The sequence below is a fragment of the Lepisma saccharinum genome, chromosome 16 (assembly GCF_977018435.1).
Source record: "Lepisma saccharinum chromosome 16, izLepSacc3.1, whole genome shotgun sequence".
In the NCBI taxonomy this organism is placed as follows: Eukaryota; Metazoa; Arthropoda; class Insecta; order Zygentoma; family Lepismatidae; genus Lepisma; species Lepisma saccharinum.
The window spans coordinates 59467217-59492395 of NC_139244.1; the positions used below are offsets into that span (position 1 = coordinate 59467217).

General features: G+C 39.9%; 1 protein-coding gene across 1 annotated transcript in view; it reads right to left on the minus strand.

Moving 5' to 3' along the window:
- Window positions 1-25179, minus strand: part of Lrrk (Leucine-rich repeat kinase) — a 280688-nt gene that overhangs the window by 213475 nt on the left and 42034 nt on the right. The gene's annotated exons all lie outside the window — the stretch shown is intronic.

Sequence of the window (25179 nt, forward strand, 5' to 3'; positions counted from 1 at the left end):
CCAATCCTTAATCTTACCTTCTGTTTGCTTCTCTTTTCCCCATCAGTGTCCTTTGTCATAACGTGTCCTTCCCAGACATCCCCCTCCCGGACATCCGAATGGGGGGCTAGTTTACGTCCGGAATATTTTGCCTTGGAATGACTCATCATGATTGCAGTTTTTCTAGGGAAAAGATATATGAACTTAAAAAATCCTCAACTGTATGGAAAAGGTAAGTAACTTTTTCTTTGAAATCCAAACATAACCTCAAATCTAGAATATTACAATTCACTACTACCAATGGATTGATTGGGTTGGTGTTTTAAGTCCACTTTATGCACAGTAAGGCTAATCGGGACTGGGCCTACAGTTTAAAGTGGGATCCGAACCACTATGTGTCTCCACCGGGTATTGAACCCGGGAACCCTTGGTTAGAAGGCGACGACACTACCACTGCGCCATCGGGGAGGCTACTACCAATGGAGTCGCTCAGTGTGAATATCCCACAGGTATTTACACTCCTTGCGTGACTACAATTTCCAATTCTGGCTTAAATTATCCAATATATTCGTGTGCTTTTAAGTAGTAATTTGATGTGAGAGATTGATGTGTATCGATATCAAGTAGATATGTCGATATTGCCGATAACGTCGTTATCGCCATTCTTAAATTTGTCGTTATTAAAATACATATAAAGTCCATCCCGCCAAAGGACATACTCGGACTTTTCGTTTCCAGATGTCAGAGTTTCCAAGTACAAGAAGCGGTGGTGCCATACGACTGATTCTTGCTCAGTCGTAAATAACACCTTCTGCTGTCAACATGCGCCTTTCGCTTGCGGTTCAGGGAGGCAGAGGATCAGAGACCCATTCAGGCCGGTGTGGAGGCACATAGTGGTTCGTATCGCACCTTAAACTGTAGCTCCAGTCCCAATTAGCGTATCTCTTCATAAAGTGGATTTAAAAAAAGCTGAAACGCCAAAGTGAAGTGAAAGATTTAAATGTGTCGGTACTGTCGATCTCGTAGATATAAATATTATTGGTATCATCGATATTTTCGATACTCTATATATCGACTCGATATCGATATTCAATTGATCGACTACAAGGGTCAAACTAGGTCAGCTTTTTTCGAAATATTGCTTGTGAGCATCCAGGCACCGCTGCTACTGTTGTAACAATTTCCTAATTCGTTTGTCACAATAAGAAATTGAATGTTGTAACTAAATCAGGACATCTTGCTGTAATTTGTGTGTAATTTCTTCCCACTTAGATGGTCTTTAATTTGCCCAAACAAGTAGTAATCATTGGGGACTAAGTCTGGATTGCAAGCAGCATGAGGCAAAACCTCTCCCATGCTTGTTGATCAGAATGGTTAGTGTTGTGTGGCCGGTCATTGTCATGCAGAAGAGTGACATGTTTAGACAACATTCCAAGTATTTTCGTTGGGAATGGGATTTCGGACAGCAGCCTTGAGCAATGTGGAATAATGCTGGGCATTAATTGTGGGCCCTTACTCCAAAAAAATCACATGAAAGGCAGTTTCTAAAACCTTACCGGCAGATGGTTCATTTGTCACTAACTCTCGTCCTTCACTAAACTGTTGACAGCATTTGGTCCCCATACTGTGCTTGCAATCTTCACACAATTTCAGCTGACTTCACGTTTCCCTTCACAAGGAATCTGATTATACACAGCTGCCCCACAGCTACAGGTACACTACTCACACAATTTCAACTGACTTGACGTTTTCCTTCACAAGCAATTTGATTATACACAGCTGCTCCACAACTACAGGTACACTACTTGCTGCCATTTTTGCTGACACTACTGAACATGCAGCCAGGCCCATAGCTAGAATTGATCACATGGGGGGCTTTGTAAACCAAGTCCAGTTTTCAAAAGTTTAACAGTAATAGATCAAGGTAAATTGGGGGGGGGGGGGCATTATGTTGTTATAAAACATAAAATTGAGAAATATCATGCAAATACTAGTTTTTTTTCTATATCTTCTAAAACATCTATTGAAGGAAGTGTTAATTGACTGCTACTGACACCATCCATTAATACACACTCTATACTATTTTTGATGATACAGGTATTTATATCATACAAGTAGAAAAGTATAATATTCGCTTCAATCATAGTGCCTACCGTGCCCCGGCCGAATCAGTAAAACTCCTCTTTGTTCCCAAAACTATGGATCTGTTGGCAGTTGACGCCGCTGTGGAAGCAATGTGGATGATGACGTTAAAGTCCCAGATATTTGTCAAACGAGAGGCTGCAACAGGGGCAGGGAAGTTACACATTCAGAAGCTCCCACAGATTAGCTCCCCTATGAAAGTACTTTCTAAAGTGTAGAGAATCTTCTAAACACTTGCTGGTACTTATATTTCGACTCACAAACAAGATGAACAAATCTAATAGCTGCTGTTTCTATTCCGTGAATTTATCCCTCGCGAACTTGTGAACAAAATAATATATGCTGTCTACATTTTTCACTCTGCACCTCAAATAAATTAGAATACAAAATAGTTTTACCTAATGTCAAGGGGGCTGGTGGAAATGCCCCCTCTCTGAAGGGACATCTTCTGGCAGATTTATCATTCTCTGGCAATTCACCACTTTTTTATGCTCAAATCTCTTGGTCATCGTTGAATGCATAGTCGTAACTTTTACGATTTCGGTAAATTGTGAGTTTATTAGCAAAATAGTCATGGACGTTGTTCGTATGAGATGGACGATTTTTCGATCCTCCACAAAGTTAAGACCCAAAGTTCGATTCTGCTCTCCAAAAGTTAAGTCCCAAATTACACCCATGCTTGTAAGAACAAGAAAGCTAATACAAACCAAGAGAATATTCCTCAAATCATCACATTCCACCAGGTGGTTAATAAGAACGTAGTAGAAGCAGCAAATCTGTGCTGCATTGTTACATAAACATAAGTTCGAAATTGTATTTGTGTTTTTGCATTGCCTCTCTGCCTCTTTAGGTTATGCATCATTATGACTAGATATGACATTAGGTCTCAAAAAAGAGAACTTTCTGTGACAACATCATGGGTTGAATACTCAACAAAACCTCAATGGAAAAAAATTGAATAAGAAAACACACTATACAAAAAAAAAGCCTCCAAAATAAGCAGGCAAAAAGACATGAAAAGTTATTAAAGTAGACGTTTTAAAGAGCATTAGAAAATAATAAGAGGCACTAAAATAGGCAGTCAACATGTGCTTGTTACTTCAAGCTTTTTAGTCAATTGCACACTCATTCATTTGATTCTTTTTTATTATTATTATTGTATTGAATTTTTCTTATTTACCATCACTTTCCTGACACTTTTGACAAATTTAAATGGCGAGGCTGAACCTTGCCTTCTTCCACACATCCATGAATGCCTGTATTAATAAAGAACCGATTTTCCTTTTCAGGTGAATCCAGGCAATTAGCATGTACCCTATCTAATCAAAAGTATCCGAACAGCTACACGCAACTGTAAGTTCTGTAACTGACATTAATACAGAGTGGGTTTCCCCCTTTTGCTGCGATGACAGCCCTAACTCTGTGGGGGAGACTTTCAATCAGGTGTCAGAACGTCTCCGGAGAAATGGCAGCCCATTCTTCCTGAAGACCTGTAGCCAGAGCAGGTCGCGATGTGGGTCGTTGGGTTCTAGAGCGAAGCCAGCATTCTAATTCATCCCTAAGGTATTAAATGGGATTCGAGTCAGGGCTTTAGGCCAGTCAATTAATGTCTGTTATGTTACTGTCTGCAAACCATTGTCATGCTTATATGGGCAATTGTCATCACCAAATTGTTGTTCTATCGTAGATAGGATGAAACTGGTCAAAAGCACTCTGTATCCTTGCACATTTACATTTCTATTCAATTTTATGAGGGGGCCCATTCCATTCCATGAAAAACACCCCAACACTGTAACGCCACCTCCTCCAATTTCACTGTTGGCACTACACATGCTGGCTAGTATCTTTCTTGAGTCATTCACCATACTTGAACCCTTTCATACAACTACCACATGGTAAAGCATGATTTGTCATTCCCATCGTCCACAGTTCCAGTGGCAATGTTCTTCACACCATTGCAGGCGATGCTCAGCATTTGCAGCAGTAATGTTTGGCTTCTGGGTGGCTGTTCAAACATTAAACCCAATTTGTTTCAATTCTCGATGTACAGTAATGGTGTGTGCTGGAAAATCAGTAGCACTGCGGAATTCCTGGTTAATGTTCTCACACGATGATTGGCAATTTTCACAAACCACTTTCTTCAAATCACAGTGTTCTCTTCTTGTCATTATACATATACCTATTGTCCAAGGTTCGAACCCGGACCTCTGGATTCCCTGCACTGTTCACGCTAACCACTCTGCCATAAAAGCCCACTCTTAATCAACATTTGCAATATGAACAATAGTGTGTTTAATTCTTACATTGTCAATCATTGAAGTAAGTCTTGAGAATCTATTAGCCATTGTTAACCAATGTTACTAAGTAACCTCATGGCTTCACAAAATATCATCTCAAATTCATTCACCACTAGATTCTTATTAGAAAATATTTGCTGAAAGTTGTAAGTACATTCTATATTTACTATATTTATATAAAACATAAAAATATGTTTTAACCTGATGATTGAAAGTTTAAAAGTGGATCATGCATTAATATTAAGAAGGAAGAATACATAAGTTGCAAGTACATTCTATATTTATATAAAACCTAGAAATATGTTTTAACCTGATGATTTGAAAGTTTAAAATGTAGATCATGCATTAATATTAAGAAGGAAGAATACATAAGTTGGAATTAAATCTTAAGTATCAGATGACTAATCAATTCCACAATTTTCCTTTTTTTTGTGTTCGTAGATAAAAGGGGAAACATTTAAAATTAATTCTTGAATGTATTTAATGTTGCATGAAAACCAAACATAATTTTAACAACTGTTCAAGACGATTTTGATAAGATGAACGAACAGCAATATGGATTTTCTGTGCATTTAATATGTCAGTAACTTTTGTACAGTGGGACACACAAGTATTACCAGACAAAATGGCCACTACTATTGTTCTAATTGAACTCTTGCATCTTACTTGCTATTAAAAAATGAAATTGTACTGCTGCTAGTGCGGAAGTTGCGAACTGGCCTTTCCTTTAAATTTTTGAACCCCAGATTTTGTAAATCTAAAGTGAATGAACAAGTTAATGGACAATTTGCTGGTAATATTTATGCACCCAACTCTACATGCATTTTGGAGCAAGAGATTGTGCATAATTTGGGAACATTACTAAATGTAGAGTTTATTTTTACGTCCACTTTATGAACAGAAAGGCTAATCAGGACTGTACTTACAGTTTAAAGTGGGATCCGAACCACTATGTTCCTTCATCAGATATTGCAGGTATTGAACCCAGATCCCATGATTACAAGGTGCCAATGTTACCACTATGTCATCGGTAACATACCACTAAATTTCGAAGTTGAGTTAATTTTTGGAAATGCATTTTGCTAATTAATACATTAGGCATCTTTAGCATGCCACTTTCCAACTGTTTTGCTATTTTTCATAAGATCAGTGGCATGTCCAGAATTTTCGAAAAGTGTCAGTCCTCATGTTGCCATCTTTTCCTGCATTTGATGATGTTGTTGTTGTTGGTTTTATATATATAAATATATATACCGCGTGAGGCACCTAAAAGTACCACCTGAAATAGCGAAGAAACCAGAAACAGTAGCGATGTGAGGTTTGCGGGAAACAATAATATCAAATGGGGCTCGTAAATTGGAGGTATGGGGTGGGTCGAAAAATATCGACAAATGGGGCATCTGGAGCAAAGTCATATTTTTTTAAATGGAACGATATACAATAACATGCATAATATAAAAGAGCACACGCAGAAAAACACAACGCCGTTGGTCTCATGCATCTACTGCACATAGGAACGAAGATATGGCCATGTGAAAATATGTAAACAAACTAACAAGTGGCCCACTTGACCATCAGTACCACGGCATGTAAGACTTCTCAGGTGCCTGACGGAACTGCAAGTTATGCAGAGCAAGTTTTGATAGCAGGTCCACGAGATCGTGTTAGTTCATAGCAAGCAGTCGTAGTGGTAAGAGCGAAGATTATGGTGTTCACAAACATAGAAAAAGCGGACATGATCCTGATTTATGGGGAATGCCGAAAGAATGCCTCAGAAGTCTACCGTGTGTACGCAGAGAGATATCCGGACAGACAACAGCCATCTCGACGTCTGTTTGGTAAGTTATTTATTAAATTAAGAGACACCGGAAGTGTAACACCACGTGCACGTGTGCGGAACAAGCCAACTACAGGTGAGGCAGGTGCAACAAATGTTCTCGCCGCTGTTGCTGTGAATCCGCACGTTAGCTCCTGTGAAATTGCCAGGGATGCTGGGATGAGTCAACAAAGTGTATTGCGCATTCTGCACACACACAAGTTTCACCCATATCATATCTCCCTAAATCAGGAACTTCACGGGAATGATTTTGTGGACCGTGTTCGGTTTTGCACATGGTTGTTACGATACGACACGACACACCCGATTTGTCACGTATCCTCTTCACTGACGAGGCAACTTTTACCAATCATGGAAATGTCAACCTAAGGAACATGCACTATTGGTCGGTGACAAATCCACATTGGCTTCGCCAAGTGGAACAACAGCGCCCATGGAGTGTGAACGTGTGGTGTGGTATAGTGGGTGAACATCTCATTGGCCCTTTTTTTTTATACAAGGGACACTGAATGCTGACCGATACATACAGTTTTTACAACATGAACTGCCTGTACTATTGGAGGACATACCACTTCAGACAAGGAGGGACATGTGGTACCAACATGACGGGTGCCCAGCTCACAGTGCAAGATGCGCTACAGCATGTGTGGAAAATACATTTCCAAATCGTTGGATTGAACGTGGAGAGCCTGTCAAATGGTCCGCTCGTTCCCCAGATTTGACACCGTTAGACTTTTTCCTGTGGGGAAAGCTGAAGGACATTGTCTACCGGGATGTGCCAACAACTCCAGAGGATATGCAACACCGCATTACTGCGGCCTGTAGGGACATTCCCTATGAGATGCTACATTCTGTGCAACGATCTTTGCGTGGGCGCCTCGTTGCCTGTATCGCAGCTGACGGCCACCACTTTGAAAACACACTTTGACAGGTTTTCGATTCTTACGCAGTGGTTCTTCGACATACTGTCATGGTCATTTTCATTATGCTGTAACACTGTCAAATACATGGTGCTTATGATGTCTACTGTATTTTTTCTTCCTTTAACACGTTCTGTCTTCATCTTGTCCAATGGCTTCCGACATCTCATACTTGTACATGCCGTGGTACTGACGGTCAAGTGGGCCACTTGTTAGTTTGTTTACATATTTTCACATGGCCATATCTTCGTTCCTATGTGCAGTAGATGCATGAGACCAACGGCGTTGTGTTTCTCTGCGTGTGCTCTTTTATATTATGCATGTTATTGTATATCGTTCCATTTAAAAAAATATGACTTTGCTCCAGATGCCCCATTTGTCGATATTTTTCGACCCACCCCATACCTCCGATTTACGAGCCCCATTTGATATTATTGTTTCCCGCAAACCTCACATCGCTACTGTTTCTGGTTTCTTCGCTATTTCAGGTGGTACTTTTAGGTGCCTCACGCGGTATATAAAAGGAATACTGGGCCAAAGGTGGTTGATGATACAGACCAACTCTCTCCTTGGGCGCCGCACTGGATAAGATTACTCAGTTTTTGTGTAAATTCTCTGTGCTACGATTCCGGGGCACCGATTTCAAATTCCGGCTTGGCCATGGGTGTTCTTTGTGAGTGTCCTTCCATCAATTTCATCATATCATCCCTCATCCTCAACTTTGCAATTAGCAAGGAGTGGCAGAAAAGCAAAGTAAAATAAACCATATCAATCAACAATCAATGATTATCTAAATTCTTCCTGGTTTGGGTTTCAAAATTTTGAAGTTCCTCAAAACTGAAAAAACATTTGCCTAAACAAAGTGCGAACTTGGAACCTGCTTGATGTGTTAACATGTAGTCAAACATTTATTATGTATAATAATAATAATAATAACAGCAATAATAATACTGAAACCCTAGGATTTCTTATTCACTTATTTAATCAAACTAAAAGAAATTAGTTCTGCACAGTGAGTTCTACCAAACAATCTCGTTTAGCTTTAACTTTCAGTAAGTTTATATTTGTCTGACATCATAATGCAACTGTAAGCAAAGCAATTCTGTTATACGCTGAGTGCTCACTGAATTGCGACCACCCTGCCCAACAACAAAGAACGGCCCAGCAGCTGCTCTGATCACATGACCCCACACACACACACACACACACACCAACTGGAAGTACCGTGGTGAATGTATAGACAAAATGTTACATGTTGGTCGAACAGCACACTTTAAAGTGGGAGGTGGTCAGGATTTAATGTCGTTCCAAGCGGGCATGATTGTGGGCGTCCGAGCATCAGGTGCATCAATAACCCAGACAGCGACACTGGTCGGATGCATCTGATCCAGTGTAGTGAAGGTGTACAGAGAGTGTCAAGAAAATAGGGCAACGACCACCAAGAGGTAGAATTGCAAGGGCATACGGAAGGTGACACTGCAGGGAGAATATCAAGTCAAACGGATCATGACAGCTGAACGTACCATCAGCATCCACAACAGTGGATGCACAACACCCATATCCCACCCAACTGTGTGGCGCACACTGGCACGCATAAAGTTCCATAGCAGACAACCCACACGTCACCCACTCTTTACAAAGCATTACCACCGACTTCATCTCGCTTGGGCCCACGAGCATGTTGATTGGACCGTGGATGATTGGAAAAGGGTGTGTTGGTCCGATGAATCACGGTTTTTGCTACACCACTGTGACAGGCATGTGCGTGTATGGTGCCAACAGCACAAGGCTATGGATGGACCCTTCCTGCATGGTGAGTGCTGTACAGGCAGGGGCGGCTGTATGGTGTGGAGTTGCTTCTCTTGACATGGGACCATTGGTGTGTATGGACCGCAATGTGACATCCGTTGTGTATCAGGTGGTGTTAGGGGACCACGTACACTCCACAATGCAACACTTCTACCCACACAGGGACGGCATATTCCAGGACAATAATGCATGGTGCCACGAGCTCTTTGAACCATGCATCCTGCACCGACATCAGTCGGCTCGTTATGAGATGCCATCAGGAATATATGGTGTCAGATCCCCGTGTGGAGACATATCAGCTCCTCGGGAAATCCATGCCACGTCGTGTTCAGACCGTCTGCCAAGCCAACGATGGACCAAGAAAGTATTAGGTAGGTAGTCACAATCCAGTGAGCACTCAGTGTATATTGCAAGCTATAACTAGAGTTTTCAGACTAAATCAATCAGATGTTAGATTAGTTTTATGTTTTAACACACTTTTTTTAAAAAACAAAATTAACTGAAAGAAAATGAAAATGTAGCATTCTTAAATTTATATACCTAAAAAAATATTCAAATTTTGTAACTAGGCTAAGTTTCCTTTTGATTTTTTGCATTTTATTTTATAATTTTGCAATTATGGCTTCAAAACAAACTGAAATTTTAGTCATCATCAATTTCAATATAATAAGTTGAATGCCAATTGAATTTACCACTGATTGAACAAGAGAGAAGAACATGTTTTCAGGTGTCCAGGAGGTAAAAATTAATAAAATAATTGTAAGAAGAATCCAATGGAAAGAATTGCTCATTAATAACTTATCAAAGTAAAGAAAAAAAAACAGCTTCAGATTTTGTTTTAATGCATGTATGATGTGTCATTTTAATAATAATAATCTCCATAAATTTCTAGTATTTTGTTATCACAATTGAGAGATTCTACGATATAATAAAATGCCTCCATCACTATCTAAAAACCAAGCAATTGTTAACTAAATACCAACTTTATAATGAATGAATTGTGCATAATATATCTAACTCAAAATTGAAAACACGCAAGTCCAATAAGTAAAAGTAAGATAATAATATCCTGACTGTATGATTATCCCATTCCATTACATCACACTGCATTAAAGTATAGTTCAAAAATGGAATTTCTTATCTTTGTAGCCATGGGTAGTTCAAATTTGCAGATATCAGTTTGGATTTTGAAATTCAGGAATTGAGAAGTATCCCGAATATATCAATTCATTACAAATTTCTTTCCATAGTGTGCCTGAAACTTATTTGAAATATTCAGGATACATAATTGGCATGTTATTATTGCTTAATGCAGAAAAATGAAGTTTTAGCACAAAGACCTTGCATTTTTTTCATTTTTGTTTTCAGCTTTAATTTATAATGTTGAATTAATGGAATGAATTTTAAAAATTAGTGTGTTGTTAGGACTTTATGTTAAAATTTTCTCCCTTCTCTATTTGTAAATATAGTGTTCTCATCTGTGGAGACCCCCCCGCCCCCCTTGAAACACATTGGTATAAATACATTTAACCACATTTCAAAACAATTTATTTATGCAGAATCTAAAAATCTCTTTTTCTTGCTGTTTCACAAGAGTAACAAACTAGTAAAATATTCCCAAATCAATTAATTTGTCTATTTCTAAGCAATATAAAATTCATAGTACGAGGGTCACTATTTATATTTTGAGCCTAACAATGAAAAAACAGGAATTTGGCATTGAAAACTGCTTTATTGTTTTTCGAAGTATTCTCCTTTATGGTCAATACACTTTTGCATTCGTTCGAACCATTTGTCAAAGCAGTTTTTCCAATCTTCTTGAGACACCTCCATAATATGGTTTTTGAACGCATCAACGGCGTCTTCCGCCGATGAAAATCGTTGTCCACGCAATTTATTCTTGACATTCGGGAACAAGAAGAAGTCATTGGGTGCCAAATCAGAACTGTACGGCGGATGACCCATCAATTCGATTTTTTGACTGTTCATAAAGTCGGTTGTTAGACGAGATGTGTGACAGCTGGCATTGTCTTGATGAAGAATGATCCGACGGCGTTTGTTTGTTTTCCGTATTTGACCGAAGACCTCTGGCAAACAAATTGTTGTGTACCATTCAGAGTTGACCGTTCTACGTTCCTCTAAAAGCACAGTTGCCACATGACCAGTTTTCCTGAAAAAACAGGCGACCATTTGTTTCGATGTGCTTCGAGCGCGAACAACTTTTGTTGGATTGGGTTCATCTTGAAACACCCATACAGTCGACTGCTGTTTACGTTCCGGCTCATATGCATATATCCATGATTCGTCACCTGTTACAATCTTATATACATCTTTTGAAGCACCACGATTGTATTTATTGAGCATTTGTTTGCACCAATTGATGCGAGCGTCTTTTCGAGTTTTTGTCAAATTGTGTGGGATCCAACGAGAACACATCTTTCTCACAGCTAAATGGTCATGTAATATTTTATATATGCTCGTGGAACTAATGCCTATGGTTGCCTCAATCTCACAGTATGTCACATGACGATCTTGCAGTATTATGTTTTGCACAGCATCAATGTTTTCTTGAACAACAACTGATTTTGGACGACCTTCGCGAATCTCGTCGGTGAGCGAATGGCGGCCACGATTAAATTCGTTATACCAGCGTTTCACAGTGGCAAAGGATGAGGCTTCATCGCGAAATGTGGAAGTAAGTTGATCGTTGCACTCTTGTCTTGATAATCCACGTCGAAAATCGTAAAAAATCATCGAACGAAAATGTTCATGAGTTAATTCCATTTTATTGTTGTCGCGCAATCTCCAAGGCAACATAAACAACACAAATGAAGCTATTGACAAAACATTTGAAGTACGTTATGGTCAATAATGCCAGACGATTCTGTGCAAACGTCAAATCGCACCTAACTTCAATCAGTGTTGCCAAGGCTCAAAATATAAATAGTGACCCTTGTATTCAATTCATTCAATTGAAAGTCTAATTTCGATTTTACATATCAGTTGCATTGAGTAGATACATATGTGTTATTACTGTTCTGAACTGTGGTCATGTAGTCTGAGGTATCAGGCTTTGGGTTCGAGCTACAGGACACATGCTGATTATTCTCTTGAGGGCTTGTTCATTTTTCTATGAAGAGGAAATTGCAATAATAATAGAGCATTGAAAATTCAATTATAAAATTGCATTAATTAAATTGCAAATTATACATCACTGAGCTCAGATGTGTTCCTTCTTAAACCGATATATAATACCTTGAACATACCTCCTATTGCCACATGAATTTAAAATGCAACATAACAATGTTATTTACATCTCGCAGAAACCTAATATTATGTTTTGTCCTGCTCCGTGGCTGTGCGGTCTAAAGCATCACGCTTTGGACTCCGGCTACGGGATGCGCACAGGTTCAAGTCTCCTGAGGGAAAGCGTAACAACTTTTCTCGTGAGATTTCGGCATGTGTATGGGACCGGTGTCCACCCACCACTGTGAGGAAATTGGGGAGCTACAAATGAGTAGTGTAGCATGATGGAAATCAACAACAATAACTGTGGGTTTGCCGTGCTGACCACACATCACCCCGCAACTGGTTGAATAATCTCACACCTCGGCATGTGGGAGTGAGGCCGACAGTCGGTAGCTAGGCCCTGGCCTTCACGGGCTGTTGCACCAAAGGTTATTGATTGATCGAGTTGTTGTTTTAAGTCCACTTTATGCACAGTAAGGCTAATCGGGACTGGACCTACAGTTTAAAGTGGAATCCGAACCATATGTACCTCCATCAGGTATCGAACCCGGGACCCCTTGATAACAAGGCAACGATGCTACCACTGCAAGGCCTGCCAAAGGTTATTGTTTATTATAATATGTTTCATTCCTCTTATGACAGACTATCAAACATAGTACCTCGCTGTTACAGGAATACACTTGTTAAATTCTTATGAGTAGTTTGAAAATGAGCTTGTAACTCTATATGATTAGAGGGGAATAATCTCAAGGTTATGACTAGAAATTAGAGGAATTCCTGTTTTGCTTAGTCTACTGCTTATGTGACTCCTGTATTTGTTTCTCTCTACCCGTTTTGTACATCTGTGGTGATGTTTTTGCCTTTCTCTTTATTTTGAATTATGGTTCTTTCAGAGTATTCTTTTCTCTTAATATGTGCACGTTGATTTATTTTAGTAGTGTTCTTCTCTATAGAAACTTTCATGCTGAATTTACTTTCGTTATATTACACCATGTAACAAAAAATTGTTTAAGTGAAATTTTTTTCTGTTTCTGATGCAGTTTACTACAAAATACTAGAAAAACACAATTTTATATGTGAGAAATTGTTTTTAATGAAATGAGAACGATTTTCTGATTTTTTAGTAAATGCATGTATTTGGGACAATGAGAGCTGGTTTACATTGATAAACAAGTTTGAACACATGTCAAAATGGAGTGAAGAAATATAAAAAAAGGACTATAGTACATGAAGACCTGTACATTTCATGTAAAGATAATAAGGTCTCTAAAAATGTGTTGTTTTCCTACTTTTCATATTGAGATGTCCATCAGCTTCTCTGATCAGTCCCCAGCATCCACTCATTATACTGTCCCTGGTACCTTCTTTCAAACAATTGTAAGTCCTGATGAAACCTTTCGCCCTGTTCCTCTGAGTATGCACCCATATGGGATTTGAAGACATCTAGACGTCAGTGGAGTACATGCACCTTTAGAGACATTCTGCATAACCATTGCTTTGTAGTTATTCAGAAGACCCTGTACTACATCTCTGTAATTTTCCAGGAAACTATTCACTATGTCCCTGAAGCTATTCCAGGCATTTCTTTCAACAGGTCGAAGCTTTCTGATAAAGTCGTCAGCGTTAAGAAGTTTCTTCACTTGAGGGCTCACAAAAATTCCACCCTTTATCTTAGCCTTGGATAGTTTGGCAAAAACAGTCTGGAGGTACTTGAAAGCTTCCACATTTGTATGTAATAATCTTTTCACAAATTGCTTGATGAGACCAAGCTTAATATGCAGCGGAGGCACTAGGATCTTTTCCTGCTTGAGAAGGCGTTCCCAATTCATGGTTTTCTGTCCAATCTCTAACTCCGTCCTTAATGGCCACTCAACAGTCTCAAAATGTCTACCTGTAATCCTGCTATCCCAAAGGCAGAGAAAACAAAGATACTTTGTGTTTACCCCTTGTAAGCCCATCAAAAATGCAATCATTTTAAAGTCACCGATTACCTCCCACTGATGTTCAGCATAGCTTACCACCTGCAGAATATGTTGAACACTGGAGTAATCTTCCTTTAGATGAGTGAAATGAGCGATTGGAATTGATGATCACTCATTTCTATTGTGGAGGAGGACAGCTTTAAGACTCCTGCAGGAGCTGTCAATGAAGAGCCGCCAGTCCCTTGGGTTATATTCAAACCCTATTTCTTCGAAAAGGCCATCCACACTGTGGCAATAGCATATTGTTTCTGTGAGAGTGAAGTATTGTGAGAAAGTATGATGACGCTTCCTCTGGAGGGATATCTTGCAGGTTTTATCAAATAGGTTCCACTGCTTTAATCGCGATGTTAAAATTTCTGCATTGGATTTTGTTAGTCCTAGATCCCTGATTAAGTCATTTAACTCAGTTTGCGTGGGGAAGTGAGGTGTATCATTTGCATCCCCTGAGAGGCCTTCTTCGTGGTAGATGTCGGTATCCGATTCAATACTGGTATCTACACGTTCATCCCATACTGGGGGACGAGGAGGAACAGGAAGCTCCTCAATGTGTGGAATGGGACGGAGAGATGATGGCAGGTTAGGATATTCAAAAACACAGGTTTTCTTACCCCTCTTGTGATGGGACAAGTCTACAACACAGAAATAGAAGTTGGATAGGTTCTCGCCAAATTCTAGGTATGCCAAATTTCATTTTCCTGTTTTCTCCTCTATACCAGGCTTTGAGAGTGGATCTACAGCACCTGCACACAACATGTGGTGCCCATTTTTTGTCTTGGTCTCCCACAGACATACCGAAATAAGATTTGAACGCTGAGCAGAAGTTGTTGCCCTCCTTTATCCCATGTTTTAGTGCCTTTGAACTAAGGAAGACGCCACACACATAGCAAAAACTGTCTGTATCATGCTTACAACTACGGGAAGATGCCATCCTTACATGCTGCGACCCTCCAAAACAAAAACAAAACAGATTTTAGAATACTAGGTTGCACAGTTTTATGTTATCATGAATTTTCATATGCTTAATTCATGTTAACCAATACATTTCATATAATTGACCACCATTACCAGAAAAATAATTACATGAAGGTAGCAATACCACATACATATTAGTTTTGACCTAATTTATCATAAACAAAACAAAAATTCACTTAAACAAAAAAAAAAACTTTTTTTGTTTTGTTACATGGTGTTATAATATCTATCTTTGTAGGTTTGGTAAGGCTTGTCATCTTGTAATGTGACGGACATAAATGTTGACTCATAGTCAAACACCCAAACAATTCCACACACACACACACACACAATATACAGGGTGTTTCTGTGACCATGTAACAGACTTTCAAGGATGATGGAGAGGAACGAAAGCACCAACATGAGATAAGGAACCCCTGTCTGGAAACGCCTAGCTCAAAAGTTACAAGCCAAAACCACTGTGACAAAAAGGGTATGCAAATGTTCGTCAATCCATGTGGGTTCAACATAAAGGGGCCCCACTCACATTGCAGTTGGTAAAAAAAAAGGTAAAGTGCTTTCCTGTGCTTAGCACCATGCCATGAAGGCGTATAGGGGGTGCGGGGGTAACGCCCCACACTTTCTTGATCCGGTCATGAGTGGGGGTGATGTGATCAGCATCATGCCCCTGACCGCCTTTACCCCCCAGGGTTTCCCCCAGGTACCCATGTTACTCGATGCTGGGTGGGCGCCGGGGCCGCTTCCATCGTTAGAAAAGTTCCCGGATTTGAACCGGCCGGGGATCGAACCCGGGACCTTGAGCATGGTAGTCAGACGCGTTACCGACTGAGCCACCGCGGCCAATACATTGTAGTTGGTGCTCATGAATATCTCGATCAGACTTTCCCTCAAAGAGGGATGGGAGAGGAGGTTCTGTTCCTTGGCCAGTGTTAGGTGGCGGGTTAGGTGGCAGAACAGCCTCAGGCTGAACCTCGCCCACGCAAATAAAGAATTTGAATTTGAATCTGACCTTGCTTGATTTTGATTAGGGGTGGCTGTGGTGGCTCAGTCGGTAACGCATCTGACTACCATGCTAAAGGTCCCGGGTTCGATCCCCGGCCGGTTCAAATCCGGGAACTTTTCTAACATTGGAAGCGGTCCTGGCACCCACCCAGCGTCGAATAACTGGGTACCTGGAGGAAACCCTGGGGGGGGGGGGTAAAGGTGGTCAGGGGCGTGATGCTGATCACATCACCTCCACTCATGACCGGATCAAGAAAGTGTGGGGCGTTACCCCCACACCCCCTATACGCCTTCATGGCATGGTGCTAAGCACAGGGGAGCACTTTACCTTTTTTTACCGGCTTGATTTTCTTTGTGGGGTTACATAAAAAGTTTCCCATATGAAACATCTGTGGATAACAAAGATGAACTCCTAGCAAGAATCCTTGCAGCCTGTGATGTCATCAGAATGTCTCCAAGAATGTCAGAGCAGATGCCATAGTGCTTATTGTGATGTTGTCATGCCTGCTTCGAAGCAGGATGCTGCAATTTTGATCAATAACCATAAATGTATTCATCTTGGCTTGATAAGTATGACAGTAATGATAGTGCATAGTAATGTACAGGTGATGGACAATGAAACTGAAACACTGGTGATAATAGAACAAACTGCTGGAGGGTTCACCTGTGATACATGCACAGCATAGCGGGCATTTGAGCACATCAGTGTGTGCCTACCAGTCACATTGGGACAGTAGTAGCTGGACTTCACGTTGAATATTCGGTTTCGCTCAGTAGAATGGGAACACAAGAGATTTCCAAGGAGTGGAAATTGTTGGTGGTCGTCTCGCCGGTCCATCAGTAATGGAGACTGTGAATATTTAAAGGATATCAAGACCCACAGCATCAAGGGTTATGGCAGCATACCAGAATGAAGAACGAACCACATCCAAGAGGATTAACTGTCGGGGGAAGTGGATGCTGTCTGACAGGGACGTCAGGGTATCGAAGAGGATTGTGCCCAAAAAGGTTAAAACCACTGCTGCAAAAGTCACTGCAGTATTGAATACACATTTGACTGAACCTGTTTCTACCAAAACCCTCAAAAAGCAAGTTGACTCATGCCAGGAGTGCAAATCATGGACGTTAGATGGCCTGAAACATGCCCTGTTCTAGGATGAGACCACCTTCAATGTTTTTCCGTCATCTGCAAGAGTTTACATGTGGAGAAGTCCATCCGAAGCACACCAACCAGACTGTTTAGTGCCCAGAGTGAAACATAGGGGTGGATCCATGATAGTGTGAGGTGCAGTATCGTGGCAGTTCTTGGGACCACTGATCGTTCAAAAGCAACATGTTACTTTCAAGGACTATATGGCCATTCTGTAGGACCATCTGCACCCTATGGTACAAATATTTTCCCTGGATGGTGGTGCAGTATTCCAGGATGATAAATAGGTCACAGAGTGGTTCGATGAGCATAAATGTGAGGTTGAACATCTGCCATGGCCCACCCAGTTGCCAGACCTGAACATTATTGAGCCCTTATGGGGTCTTTTGGAGGATCACGTGTGGCAACATTTCCCTCCACCAACAACATGCCGTGAACTTGTCCATTGGTGTGCTTCAGGAGGAATGGCTGTAAATCCCTCTCACCACTGTGCAGGTCCTTCCCCAGACGTGTTGCTGCTGTACTGGCCACCTGTGGCCACCATACTAATAGTGTCTGCATTCCATGTGCTTCAGTTTCAATGTCCACCACCTGTACTTATGAAAGCTACAAACCGAGATCTTCAGTCTTTTTTTCCACTTTCATAAGCATCCCAAACTTTGCTTAAACTTTCATTTTGTTAAGATCATTTTATGCTCAGATGGGCTAATCGGGACTGGAGTTACAAGTAAAGTGGAAGCCACTATGTTAATTTCACATAGCAGAAGAAAGGTTTGTGTAGAGTCTTCTTCTAACTTATAACAACATTTTTTGCTTATAACTTCTGAATGAGGCATTTACGGACCGTTGGTGTTTTTGTCCCTCACCATCATCCCCGAAAGTCTTGTTACATGATCATGGAAACACACTGTATATAAAACTTTTTTTAATTAAATTTCACTTGATTTTTGTGCTGTATTTTACAGCAAAATCATAATTTTAACCACACCAGATTGAAACTGCTGTTGATTTCAAAAAGTATTTGTAACCAGGTGTTCTATTGATGGAAATAGTGCCACTAATGAAGTATTAAGTATTTTAACAAATTTGAATCACTGATTATAGAAGATGTGGTGTTCTGGTAAGTCGTGGTGGAGGGTGATAAAGAGTACTGGCTATTGTACTTCCAGACCCAGGTTCAAATATTGGTTTAAATTCCAGTGATAGCCCAGATCATGAGAACAATTGAGCAACTACAGCGCATTCGGTTTAGCCTGATCTTTGACTTTAGGCTGCGCAGAAACTTGTCACTTGGCGGAACGATGTGAGTTTGCCAGAGATCAGTTGCCAACCGCTATAACAATTACCTAGATCCATAATCTGGCTTTAGAGCTTATTGGTAGGGGTGTGCAGAACTTATAAGTGTCTGTATTTAGTTTTAAAAAAACATTCAAGGTTCAACGTTAATGGAACACACGCAAACAACCTAACACCACAGTTTGAAAAGGTGACAGTTCAAGAAGAAGAATGACAAGATTCTTTGTGTCGGTGAAACCCCCATTGATTAAGCCTGCTCAGTTAAAGGGGCATCCTCTCTCCCAGGAACGGCACCAGGGGGTGCTTGCACACACCTTAATTTTCTTCAGCACCCCATTTTCAAAACCTATTTTCAGTCGAAAATACTGTTAACTCTTCAGAGAAAAAGTTTGGAATAACTAAAAAATAGTTTCTGACAACCAAACATATGTTTAAACCCCAATGTGACAAAACAAATGATAGTTCAAAAGAAGAATACATACAATTGTTGCAATTTTTAAGATGCTACCTGCCACTACTTCACACAGATTTTGCAATGACACATTGGCCACTGATACTTATGATATTTTGAAGTAACATAGTAATACTAATGTTCATCCTCAAATGTTTTCAAAATTTGTTTAAATTTGTGTTACCGATCAATAACACACAGCCTACACTACTAAAGAAAATATTTATGGAGTTTCATCTGACAGTCCTAAGTCTGTAGAAAGTGGGAAGGTAAATTATGATTTTTTGCTGAGTTTACTCTTTGCATGTAACCCAAAGAGTGAGAAAAGCTATCTTACACCTGGGTCCATATAACTAGGCTTACTATACATCTGGGATTAGCCCAGACAGTCCTGGTTTTATAGTGCTGTTCGGGATTGCAAAATGTTTGGGATTTTGAGAATCTGAACATGGAAATAGCTACCGGTATTCACGACTAGAATTTATAACCAGCAAGGATCGATCCATGTTAAGGATCGATTATACATTTTCTTTCTTCAAGATATCGACTTCCGAGCGGTTCCGTTTCTGTACTTCCGTCAGCGTCTTGGTGGTCTTGCAAGCATGTGAAGTAAATAGTGTACACGTTTTTTATAATTATAACTATTTACAAGGGCTTTGCATTTGGCAATGGCCAAAAGAAAGTGTGTATTTATCGTAAACCTGCAGCAGGAATACAAAATCTTCAAACTGTGTAACAACAGTGACAGTGAACGTGTGCAATGTACACCCTGTAATGGAGTATTTCGCACATAAAGGAAGAGGTGACATTGAAGACCACACGAAAGCAGTTAAACATAGGAGTGCTATTAATGCTACTGCTTCAGCAAACATAAGAGATTTTTTTGAAGCCAAAGATGAGAATAACAGTGATCTGGAATGTGTTGCTAAAGAAGCTACATTTCCATACCACACTGCTAGACACAAACTCAGTTTCAATACATCAGACTGCACTTCTACACTGGTTAAAAAGTTATATGACCCAAACTTTTCATCTGCTAGAACCAAAACCGAGGCAATAAATGTAAATGTTATTTCACCATTTAATTTCGATAACGTGTTGCATTCTTTATTTTTGTAAAAAAAAAAAAACTGAAATTCAGCAGTAATGAGTTGATTGCGAATATGTCCTGGGTTGCGTTGGACCCAAAAAAATATGGTAAGCCTACTATAACTGTCTGCATGGCCAGTGCCCATTCACAAAAAAGTGAGCAGTCATGGGGCAGCATTGAAGATAAATGGGTCTAACATCTAAACTACTGCATATTTTTGAAAAATTTGAATTTTACATGTAAGAATGAGTAAAAAGCAAAATTTTAGACAATGTGCGATAATTAAGGGTCCAGGGCAGAAGAAGGGGCAAAGGCCCAAAATTAGAAATATTTAGTAATTACGCAGAATTTCTTAACACACTAATTTCTGTTAGTTTTTTTTTCTCTCTCTTTTTTCCCCGAAGTTGTAGAACGGGCATTACATATACTCATAGAGTGGTCTCTTGTCATGCTTCCTTCCAAACTTGATCCATCCAACATCCATAGGACCGACGCTAGAAGCGAAATTCCGGAAATTGTTCCATATGCTGGCAACACTGCTGCTTTATACAATGTTACTATTTTTTTTAGCTAAGAAGTATCAGTGAGATTCCAACGAAACTTTGCATGGTTGTATGAATGTACCACCGCTACATACTGCATTTTTTTCCATTCACATTGGTCTTTATGAGGAAGGGGAGGGTACATCTTTCTTTTTTTAAAAAAAAAAAATCTTATTACTCTTCTACCTTTAACACTGATTATTGGGAGGCACAATTTATAAATTTTACCTCCACTAAAAGTTTTATGTTTAAGAAAGAAAACAAAACCAATTTCATCTCTCTAATGACAACTAGTTCTCGAGCTACGATTTTTTTGTACTTTGTAATGAATTAATTAAAATTTTTTGGGTGCGTCGGCACTTCAGGCCATTCTGCACCCTTCAATATATTCGGGGAAATAACCCCTTACCTAAAATTCTGACTTGAGTGATTAAAACAAGGGGTGTATACAGCCCCTCAGGAAAATTAAAAGTGCAAGGTTGTAAAAAAGACCTGCATAAAACAAACACAACACATTAAAAAGTCATAAAAAATCTAAAAGCCTCCTTACAGATGGTGGAAAAGTCCAGCTTCTTCGCAAAAAAATAAAAACATTTGATAAAATACTGTTCTCATCACCCAACAGGGATGACAAACAGCCGCAAAGGTTAAAATTCTGACGGGAGTTATGCAAAATAGGCACATTCAACGAGAATATGCCGAATACTTAAAACAATATTACAAACACGACACAATGAAGGGTCTAACCCTTGCAGCAAGTGACCATGCGTTATACGGCAGTGTCCAATATGCATTCTGGTTAGAAGAACTTCTCGGCGAGAGGGACAGGATGAGGAATGCCAAGCACCTATGGTGGGCTTAATAGCATGAAGTTTGTTCCCTGTTTCCATATCCTACTCGGCCTGCCAAGTGTCAAGAAGTGAGCAACGAAGCAAATTCTTGCTGGTTGCTAGCTGGCAAAAGGTGGGCTAGAACGTCGACGTCTGCATCAGCAGACTTGGCGGCAGCATCAACTGCTTCGTTCCCCTGAATGCCCACATGGCTAGGGACCCAACAGAAGCAATAATCGGCACTGGCAGATAAAGACACAAGCAGTGACGTGCACTGAGGAGTAGCTAGTCTAGCAGAGATAGATCAATCAATCTCACATCTCGAATTATATTCAAATCACAATATTTATTGTCTTCTTAAAGCCGCAGTTCATTTGCAGCACTCTTTTCCACGCGCTTCTCGTCCATCAGTGCGATCCGCGGGCAAAGCTGACTGGATACCCTAGCTCGCTCTTCTTCAGCCTGACCAGTTTCCAGGTAGAAACGGCCGGCCGAAGGAAAATGAATATTTCTACCTCTACCTCCCTTGCCCCCTCGCCCCCCACTGCAATGGTTGAAAGTCCAGACTTTCAGGTCCCCCAGTCTATCTCCTATAGGACAGAAAGGGGATTGGTTCTCACAGATTTTTTTTGTAAATCCTCTAAAGAACTCAGGGTAAAATTTTCTGCAGTACTTACGTTCTCTGTATTTACACAATCTTTTACACATTGTACAATATGTACATATGTATAATATGGGATGTAGTTTTATTATTTATGAAATGGGAACGTGTTATGTGCAGACAATAATGTTATGCTTTCTCTTTTTCAAATATGGAATATATAATGATTAAATTACAAATATATGCTCAGGCTCTCTCTCACTCTGGTTTTAGTAGGGTTTTATTTAAATATACTAATCTCTTGTCCTCTAACAGTCATAAATACGGATGTAATTATTTGGGCAAGAGAACTCGTGTTCATATTGTTGTTGGTTTGGTTTATTTTACTTCGCTTTTCTGCCACATTTGGTTATCGCGAAAATGAGGATGAGTGATGATATGATGAAATTGATGAAGGGACCTCATATGAACAATCCAGGCCAGGATTCGAACCCGTGATGTGTGCACATTCTTGTCCTATGTGTTGCAGTGAATAATGAAATAATTTGGAATGAAAAATGTTACTCAGAACTCAAAAAGTCAAATGAATATCATTGAAGAAACTACAAAAAAGTGTGTCGTGTTTTGTTACCTGTTTTGTTTCTGTGCACTTAAAACATCAAATCAACCAACCGTGGGGGAGTGGTTATCACAGCGTGCTATGACACCAGGAGTTCCGGGTTCGAACCCCGACCTGGGCATGGGTATTCTTTGTGTTTCTCCCTTCATTAATTTTATCGCATCATCTTCGCAATTAACCAAATGTGACAAAAAAGCGACGCTAAGTAACAAAAATGAAATCAAATCATTGATTGATTGCTCGATTTGGTTTATTTTACTTCGCTTTTCCGCCACTTTTGGTACGATAAAATTGATGAAGGGACACACACAAAGAATACCGGTGGCCAAGCCGAGATTCGAACCCAGGATCTCTGGCTTAGAGTCAAATCAAATCGTTTCTTATTTTAGAATGTGGGTGGGGGTTATGTGTACTTTATTTTAGTACTCATTCATCATTTTGCAATCTTTTCCTGTTATTGGCATTCTTCCTTTTTTTTAGGAATACTGGGCCCTAAAGAGGCGAGGGGTGTGACCCACACCAACCCCCCCCCCTAGCACGCCACTGACTGCTACCCCAAGTGTCGACGTCACCGCACGTCACTGGACACAAGCCATCTAAAAATGCATTGCACTACCGGATGCCGGGAATATAGCGAATCCAGAGTCTAAAGTCTAGGACTTTCTTCAGACCATTGATGTCTACAAAGTCCAGTGCCTTTAGAATGTCATACAACTCTGCCGTATAGATGGAACAGGCAGGATGTAGAGAGTAACTGGAACTTTGAGAATCTTGGACGAAAGCACAACCCACTGATTCAACTGTCTTGGACCCATCCGTATAAAATACATTAAAATTGGGGTGCTTCGCGGGAAGCTCTAAAAACCGCTGCTGGTATAGGACCATTGGTGTTTCTCCCTTTCGAAGGGCAGTCAGAGAATCCTCGATGGAAGGTGCAGGAAACTCCCAGGTCGGGAGAGGTGGAATGAGCGGAGAGACGCCAGGAAGATCACTGTCAACACCAAGTGCTGACAGGATCTCGTCTGCATCAACACCAAATGGTCTAGTGACACTAGGGTGAAGTCGGTACATTGCCAGCCTACTATCGTCTGAGACAGCGTAATATGAAAGATGTGAGGGCATTGAGCGACGATATAGGAAATAGTTCACCATCAGTCACTGTCTTCGCAGAGACAGTAGCAAGTTTTGAAAGTGTGCGCTTAAAAAGCCTCCATCTTCAATGGGAATATCTGCAGGTTCTGGCAGCTAAAGGTTAATAACCTATGGAATGTTTGGAAACTATATTAAAAGATGTTCTGAGAAAGACTATCGGTTTGACGCAAACTTTCTTCTTATCCTGAAATGACAAAACTTTCTGTGCTATGTTTGCTTGCAGGTGAGACCCTACATCTCCTGCAGGAACCAAGGGGCATGATAGGGGTGCCTACCACCACATTCCTTACTGTGCCTTCATGACACAGTGTCATGTGCATGGGGAACTTGACCTTACCTTACTAAAATTTCACAAAATTCTACATTTCCAAGCAAGTTCACTTATTTCTTAAAAGAAATGCAAGTTTTCAACAAATTCTAACCCTTGAGTAAGTAGCAATGAGGTTTTGAAATAATGAATACACGGTTGCAATTTTTTTGTCAGATGAGAATTTCAGCAAACCTTACACTGCTGTATTTTCTAAACCAAATGTTCAAGAATATTAAAAATTTGCCATCTTTTTGGAAGGACTATACGAAGACCGAATGTAGGAAATAAGAAGCAAGTCTGAGACTGGGTTAAATGGTTGTAGGATATGACACATAATGATACAAACACTAACCAAAATGTTAGACAAAATAACTTTATGTAGTGTCTATATAAAAATTGCTAAAATATTTGGAAGTATATGTAACAATTCTATCATTAAAATGGGCTTTTATCACAACCATAGGATAAATAATTATTGCATGAAATAAAAAAACACAATGGCACCTCTTTAATCTAGTTGGGACTTGAACAAAAAACCTTCTGAAATGAGATCATGAGGCAAAACTCATCTGCTCATCCATAGAAGTAATTATATTCAAATTTCACAAAGGCTATACGTGATTAAAATTATTACTTTAGCACTAGTGTTGCTTCCAATATGGCCACTGCATGTTTATGTTCAGTTAGTAGTAAGTAGTAGTAGCAAGTTATCATAGCACTTAATTATGATTGGCAAACAGAACACAGAAAACTCAAATGAATCTAACATTTATGCATTCATCCTTCAAAGAACTGTTGTACGAGGGTCACTATTTATATTTTGAGCCTAACAATGAAAAAACAGGAATTTGACATTGAAAACTGCTTTATTGTTTTTCGAAGTATTCTCCTTTATGGTCAATACACTTTTGCATTCGTTCGAACCATTTGTCAAAGCAGTTTTTCCAAT